Here is a 7,308-nt window from a genome sequence, read left to right as displayed (position 1 = left end):
GCGAGGCTCTCCCCCTCCTTCCCTCCCTCCCTCGCTTGTGCCGCCGGCTCTGTCGCTGTTTACCCTTGCCATAGCCGATGGTTATCGATGAGCGGCTCGGGAGCAGCCGGGGCGGGCAGGGAGCTGCTCCGGGAGGGGCGAGAGATTGTTTGGAGACCTCCTGCTGTTCCTTGAGCGGTGGATGTGGCCGGGAGCGGGCAGAGGAGGCGGGGAGGGCTCTAAATCGCGGCTAGCGTCTGCCTCGACCGCGGGTCCGGGGAGAGAATGGGTGTCCCAGGAGGGAAAGGACATGAGGCGCTCCCCGTGAGCGGTGACACGTGCTGGCACTTGAGCCACCGACCCCGTGCTGGGGGGCTCCCAGGTGTCCCCATCTAGCAGGTGATCTATTGGTCTCGATGAGCGTCGCCAAGATGCAGCGAGTCCCGCTGACGCCAGCATTGGTATCATTTCCCTTGGAGCTATGTGGGTACACATTTAGGGATCTCCTCCCGCTCCTCTTTTCCCCCCCCCAGGATGTTCGGATCACCTCCAGCCTCCCAGCTGATACCTCACTGTGCAGCAGCTGAGACACGAGTAGTTCCATCGCCTGCCCAAATGATGAAGATGTTCAGGCGTGGGCTCAGAGATTGCCACCTTGGAAAGACTCACACTAATGTTCTTCGACCCCACACATTCTGCTCTGGGTCTTGTTTTTTTTTTATTCTTCCAGGCAGGGTCTTCCCAGTCGTCTGGTTACTTCACTGATTTATACAGAGATCCCATTTTTATCCCCACCTTATGTACCAGAATCTACTTCAGATCCCAATTAGCCCCCATCCTCTTTCCTTTCCATACCTCTTTCCCTTCCCTCACCTGCAGTCCTCCGAGGCTGCCAGGACCTGTGGGGATGCTCCGCACCTCAGAAAGTAAAACCATCCCTTCGATACCCAGATAGGGGCAGAGACATCTTGTTGCGAGCACACAGGTTTGAATTATTAGGCTATAAATTTCGTACCGTGATAAAAGCTTCAGCTGTGTTGTTCAATATTAAAGGTTTTGGCAATAGCATCACTTGGTCTTTTACTTCCTTTTACCCCCGCCTCAGACTACATTCCCGTTTCACAGATTTCTGAGAAAATCTTTCATGTTTTGTTTTAATATCGCATGTATACATTTCAGGTTTCTCAGCCGGCATACGAATAAGAATGGACATATGGCAGGAGCATTTGATGTTTGCAAAGGGGCAGAAGGTACTTGCTAACTGATTTCCGCTGCGGAATTATATGGGATTCTCTTTTTCTATATAGGCAACTTTCATGTTAGCTGGCATACTCTTGCTCACAGTATTTAAGGTTTCCATCCTGTGGTTATAGTAAAAAGTATATATAGTACAATCTGTCGCTCCCTCTCTCCTCTCCCAGTAAATGCAACTTCATCTTAACTCTCTCATTAGAGCATTGTATGCCTAATGATTTCTTCACAGATAGCGGCTAATTATCGGCTTTGGGGTATGGATTAGTTTGGGTTTTTTTTCCTTTCTGCCGTTGTTTTGCCATCCTCCTGAGGATGCGAACTTGACTGAAAGCTAGTGGTGAAATGCCACAAATAGTGTGGCTTTTGGATACGGTGGTGTCCAAACTTCAGGGGAACCTCAGCAAACTTCTGACCTCTCTTTTAGTGACCCCCGGGGTAGTTATAGACCCGGAAACACTCTCCCTCCAGCCTCCCACTAAAGTTAATGGGTCGAACAAACTCCCTCTCCTTTATTTGCCAAATATTTACATCATCCGAAGTACAGATGACGTGTCCGTTCGTGCCTTCATCACCTCACCGCGGAATTATTCCTTCTAGGCAACGCTTTCCAAAGGGTTACGGGAGCGCGGGGCTCCCCCGGCAGCAGGTGGGCCCCAGGTCGGGCTCCGAGGATGCCCCAGCTGCTCCCTGGGCTCTCCCAGCCCTGGCCGTGCCCCTCCGCTCACCACTTCCCTGCCCACCCGGCCCTCACGCCGGGCTTCCCCAGCGAACTCCCACTCCCGGGGTTGTCGGGCAGGGAGAACTCGCACCTGGTGAATAAGGACACCTCTGCTGGGCAAAGGCACAACACTGCACGTTTCCTTTGCAACGCGACCTACGAGATGCAGCTTTACGTTACAAGAAGCTGCTATTACTTTTATTTCTTTTCTTTCTTTTTTTTCTTTTTACTTGATGATTTATTATTATTATTGTTTTTAAGGGTTGGCAAGGGGCTGCGCCAGGAGATGGCAGATGATTTCACATCGCAAAGAACTCGCAAAGCAACATGGCGTTGTGAGAGTGGATGACAATCGGTAATTACTGGCAGGCTGCGGGGATCTTCCTCTCTCACAATGGGAAGGAAGCGGCTCGGAGCGGGGACACGGAGCTGGCTCAGCAGCAGGAAAGCGGCCTCGAGTTGCGTGCAAGAGTCGGCGGGATTTCTTCCTTTAGGTATCGGTGCTCAGGACCGGGGGCACGCTTGGCTAGAGACGGACCTTCATTGTTCGGCCGCTCGTTATTCTGCATGTCACAGAGGTTGCTACGAGACCACTCCCTGTTCTCTGTGCCACTACTGGACTAAATATGCTTCGGCTCCCGGGACGTTGCGAATTGTCTTCAGAGCGTGGGAACCCCGGCGTGCGCCCTCAGCTCCGCTCAGCCGCTTGGCACCGCCGCCGTTCCTTCTCCCCGGGTATCTCGGGCTGCTCCTGCCGGGCGGGGGCTGCTCCTCCTGCCCCGGAGACAATGGAAGAGCCCGGCCCATTGTCTGCGCTCAGCGCAGTGCCGTGCGTGGGTCCGGGGACACGGGTGGGTGGCTGCGCCCAGGTGGGAGCCGCCGTGTGAGGGGTCATCAGGGAGCGGCTCACCCCCGCACGTCCTGGATAACCGCGGGGCTCAAAGGCAGAGATCTGGGTCGCTTCCAGAGTGAAGAACGTGTTGGAAGCGCAGTCAGCTGTCGGGTATTTAAGAATGGGATTTAGCCCTCAACAGGGCCACATATGTAAGTGCTTATCTAAAGAAGACATAAAATACAATAAGCTTTGGAAAAAATTCATGATTCAGCAAAAATAGAGGGAGTAATATATTTACCCGGAGATGCAAGTTATCGGCTAGCGTGCATTTGGCTGGTGTAATGTTTAAAAGGAAATACTGGATAATTCCTGTTTGGAGAACGTGTTCACGGTATGGGTGGAAAAACATTAGTTCCATCTAACATGAAGAGTAGCAAATGTCTGTTGTTATTAAAGGCAGCACGTAATATATATACCTGAGAAATGTACTCTAGGCGCTAGAAAGCATTTTCTAGACTCCGGTTTTACTAGCGTTTTACCGAATAAAATTTTAACAGAAATGCGTGTGCGTGGTGAAATGTAAAGCTAATTGGAGAACACGGGATCGTATCACAGTATCGGGTAACTTTCTGCTGGGAGGTGGCTGAAGCAGGGAGCACCCAGGGCTTGAGCCGAGGGCACGTAGGCGCTGCAGAGTGCTCTGCCGAGGCCAGCTGGCCGCCTCTGCCCCGCACCCGGTCCCAGATGGTGCGTGGAGCCCTGCGGGGCGCGACCCGACGGCTGTGCCACCCACGCGAGAAGCAGTGGAACGCGTGGGGGGCGATGGGAACCCTATTCTGAGACCAAGGGGTGCTCCACTCCCTTGCTTTGGGGGAATGTAACATCTCAAAAGGTGAGAGGCACACACGCTGACACTGGAGCGAGCCTCTTCGGCGTGGGTCTGCCTGGTGCTCGATGCGCGAAGGGAGGCACTGGCCCGTTGTCATGGCACGGCGGCGGGGCACAGGTGTAACGGGGCCGCCTCCCAGCTCCAAGCGGCCATACAGGGACTAGGGCCTCGGCCGTCGACCCTCGAGACCACCGGGCAGCTCGACGGGGCCCGACGGGATGGGGAGCTTCGGCTGTGCCTGGCAATAGCGCCCACCGCCTCCCAGTCGGGGAAGAGTTGGGGATGGAGATGGACAGGGGGCCGGGCAGGGCGAGCTGTGGCACTCAAGCCTCCTTCTCCACAGCCACTCGGCCCCTTGGAGAAGTCACTGAGGCAGGCGATGAGTACTGCCAGCTACAGAGGTAAAGGGCAGCCCCTTCCACCCCCCATCCCGCCAACGTGCAGTAAAGTTGCAGTTTTGCCAGACGCACGGTGGTTTATTTGGGGGGTTTGTTTTCCTCTCCGTGGAGATCTCCACTCGTGGCTCAAGTAAGCAGTCGCTGCCCTCAGTGCGCTGAGCCCCCGTATCTCATGGGATATTTCTTAAGACAGCCGCGATGAGAGCCCTGAGTATGTGAAGTCTCATCCGAGCAAGGGACTGGAAATGTGAGGAAAAAGAGCTGTTAGACAGACCCAGACATTAGAGATAAACTGCCTCCATCAAGTCAACATTTTAATCAGTAAAACCACTTCTGAAAAGGCAACCAAAAAAAACTCTTGGAGAATGTACTCAAACAGCTGTCTTCCAGTAAAGGCAAACATGTCCAATATTTCCTGTATGATTTTTTTTTTTCACTCCCCTTTCTTTCTGTATAGACTACACACAGCCGCCCTCAGCACTGCGAGCCTCGCTGCTTTCCTTAGGTGAAAGTATGGCTTTGGAGTCCGCACCAAAAAATAAAGACCCCTCAACGCCTGCTGCCACTGCGTGCTGCTGTGGGAATGTCACAGTACTGCGGGAATGCGAGGGGGGGCTTGGGGGAACGCTCTAGCACGCACTGTTAAGGAAGGAGCGACTTCAGCTTGCCCCCGACAGCCGTTTAAAGGGAAAGAGAACGACACAAAGTGGGCCTGAAGCTCAGGTAATTAACTTTCCCCCTTTCCTTTTTTTCTTTTTTTATTCTTTCTGGTAATGAAAAAGGTGGAAGGATACGTTTAATTGTAATCAGGCTGCAACAATACACCATGTGATCATGTGGTAGCAATTATTACACGCTCCCAGCAGAAATAGAGGCTACACCATTGCAGCTCGCGGTACACCGGGCTTATTTTCTTTTTCAAAAGACGTGACCCGCTGATAGATAAGGCAAAAATGAATACACCCTCCAAACTCTAAGCCCAACAATTACCAAGGGACGTTAATTTGAGTGCATTTATCCATCGCTCCTTCCCGTTCATACTGAAGCATTTCCAAGGGCAGATGTAACCGACCTGATAAACCGCTGCGGTGGGTGTCCGCCTCCTTGCTTATCGCCATTCGCAAAGGCTAAAATGAAAATGTTCCCGGCTCCCTTTGTGCGGACGGGAAGAGCCGGTTGCGGTGGAATCCGTCTCGGTTTGCATGGCAAAGCAACGTGGATGGAGGTGGTAGGTGGGATTTATCACTGCGTTCGGGCAGCCCGCGGCCGGCAGAGAGGCAGCGAGGGCTGCAGGGCCGTGCGTGCACACGGCAGCCGCAGGGAAATCCTTTCTGCTCAGTGCCAGAGACGGATTTCTGTGCTTCCAGCCGCCGAATATTATCAGAAAGCGTTCGCACTCGCTGGAAGGACACTCGAGAAAAGATCACAGAATAATAATGAAGCAAACCCAACCTAACTCAGAATGTAGACCTTGTGCGTGAGGGACAAATCAGGATTGTTCCATTTTCGCTTTAATCGCGAGGAACATCTCCTGCGTGTTTTCTAGGGAGAAAAAAAAACACACAATACAAAGAGAAGTGATCCAGATTCTGTGCTCTGCGGTGATGGCTCCGTGTGCCACACTTCACGTGAACGGCATTCGGCTCTTTTCGAGCACACCTGATTTATAGGAGGTGGCAGCCTGAGAGTTTGGGTGGACAACATAGGTGGGTCCGCACCGAACGTGCGCCCAAAGAGCGGTGGGACGCCTTTTTTTACCTAAGAAAAATGCGGGATGAAGTCCTTGGCGAATCTTCCCGCTATTTCTCCCCCCATCTGCCTTTTCTTTTACGAATTCTCCCTATTTTGCATCTCTCTCGCGCCCCCCCCTTCCCCCCCCGCAGCACGCGGTGGGAGGGAGAGAGTTAAGATGTCCTGCGAACCCCGCTCGTAAAGCTGCTCACTTCCATTAGAAACACATGAATATCCTGAAATACAGAGTGTCTTTTAAAACGGGCTCAGGAATGTTTATCTCCATCCATGATGCTTTAGAAATTATGGAAGAAAACAGCCATGACAGCTCTCCTCCCAATTGCCCTTCTGGCAGGTAAACTTCACTCGCTCATGAAAATCAGATTCGATTAAGGATCTCTCCTGCCATCATTTGATTCCCGTGACTCCCAGGGCTGCTGGGCTTCGGAGCACGGAGATTCGTATTAGTAACTAAGATCACGCTCTATCTCCTCAATCATCAGCTCAGCTCTTTCAGCAGGTTTGCGGAGATTTAGCTCCGGGTTAAACACATATTTTCAGCCATCAGCCCCGATTAATTTTTTTTCCCCACTGCTCATTAATTAGCTAGAAACAATGGAACGGAAAGTAAGAGTGAATTTCCTCTGACTACAGATTTTCTTTCGTCTCCGTCCGACTTTGATTAACCCCCAAGAAGTTCGGCTCCCCTCGGCAGGGCACTCCGAGTGCTGTCACACAAAGGGACCGGGCTTAAAAAGCCTCCCAGGTAATCCGTGCCGACAAACTCGGGTTTGTTTTTTGTTTTGTTTTGTTGGTTGTTGTTTTGATTTGGGTTTTTTTTTTTTTTTCCCAAGATTGACATTCAGCCGAAAGCACTTTTTGCTACTCGAAGAGCAGAGGCGTCGCAAGGCCTCTTCAGAAAAACGAGTGGCTCTATAACTGCTGCAGGGAGAGATTTACAAATCATTTCTGATTTCCCGTTTGAGGCCAAAATCCCGCAGCCCTCGGCGGGACAAGGCTATACTTTCGCCTTCACGGCATCACGGGCGCGCAGTGGCTGCGTTCAGAGCGCTTATAGGGGGCAAATTCTGCCCTCGGCTTACACCTGCGGATTGGGTGACGGGAGTGTGACCCCAGCGCAGCCAGGGGACGCATCTGCCACTGCAAGCAGCTGCGACTGCTGCCGCGGGGATGGCTGCGCGCTGCGCTGAGACTGAAAATCGCATGAAAATGGTCCGGTTCCGAGAGGATCCAGCGCCTTTTAAAATCCCCCTTGTGATCACGACTGTCCATCCCCTCGTCCTCCAAGGTATTAATGCTCGTCTTAGAGGAAACGGCTCCACGGATGTGTTTCTCTCCGAGATGCTTTGTGCACTATGTAAATGAAAAGCGGTTTGGAGGTTTGCATCTGAGCTCCTGGAGAATGCATGCGCTCTGTCGTAGGAGCGTGGTTGCTGTATCTTAACCTTACTTTGTTCGAGAAGAAAAAAAAGGAAAAAAAGAA

Source organism: Meleagris gallopavo, chromosome 6 (genome assembly GCF_000146605.3).
Source record: "Meleagris gallopavo isolate NT-WF06-2002-E0010 breed Aviagen turkey brand Nicholas breeding stock chromosome 6, Turkey_5.1, whole genome shotgun sequence".
Lineage (NCBI taxonomy): Eukaryota > Metazoa > Chordata > Aves > Galliformes > Phasianidae > Meleagris > Meleagris gallopavo.
This window is presented reverse-complemented; position numbering follows the sequence as displayed.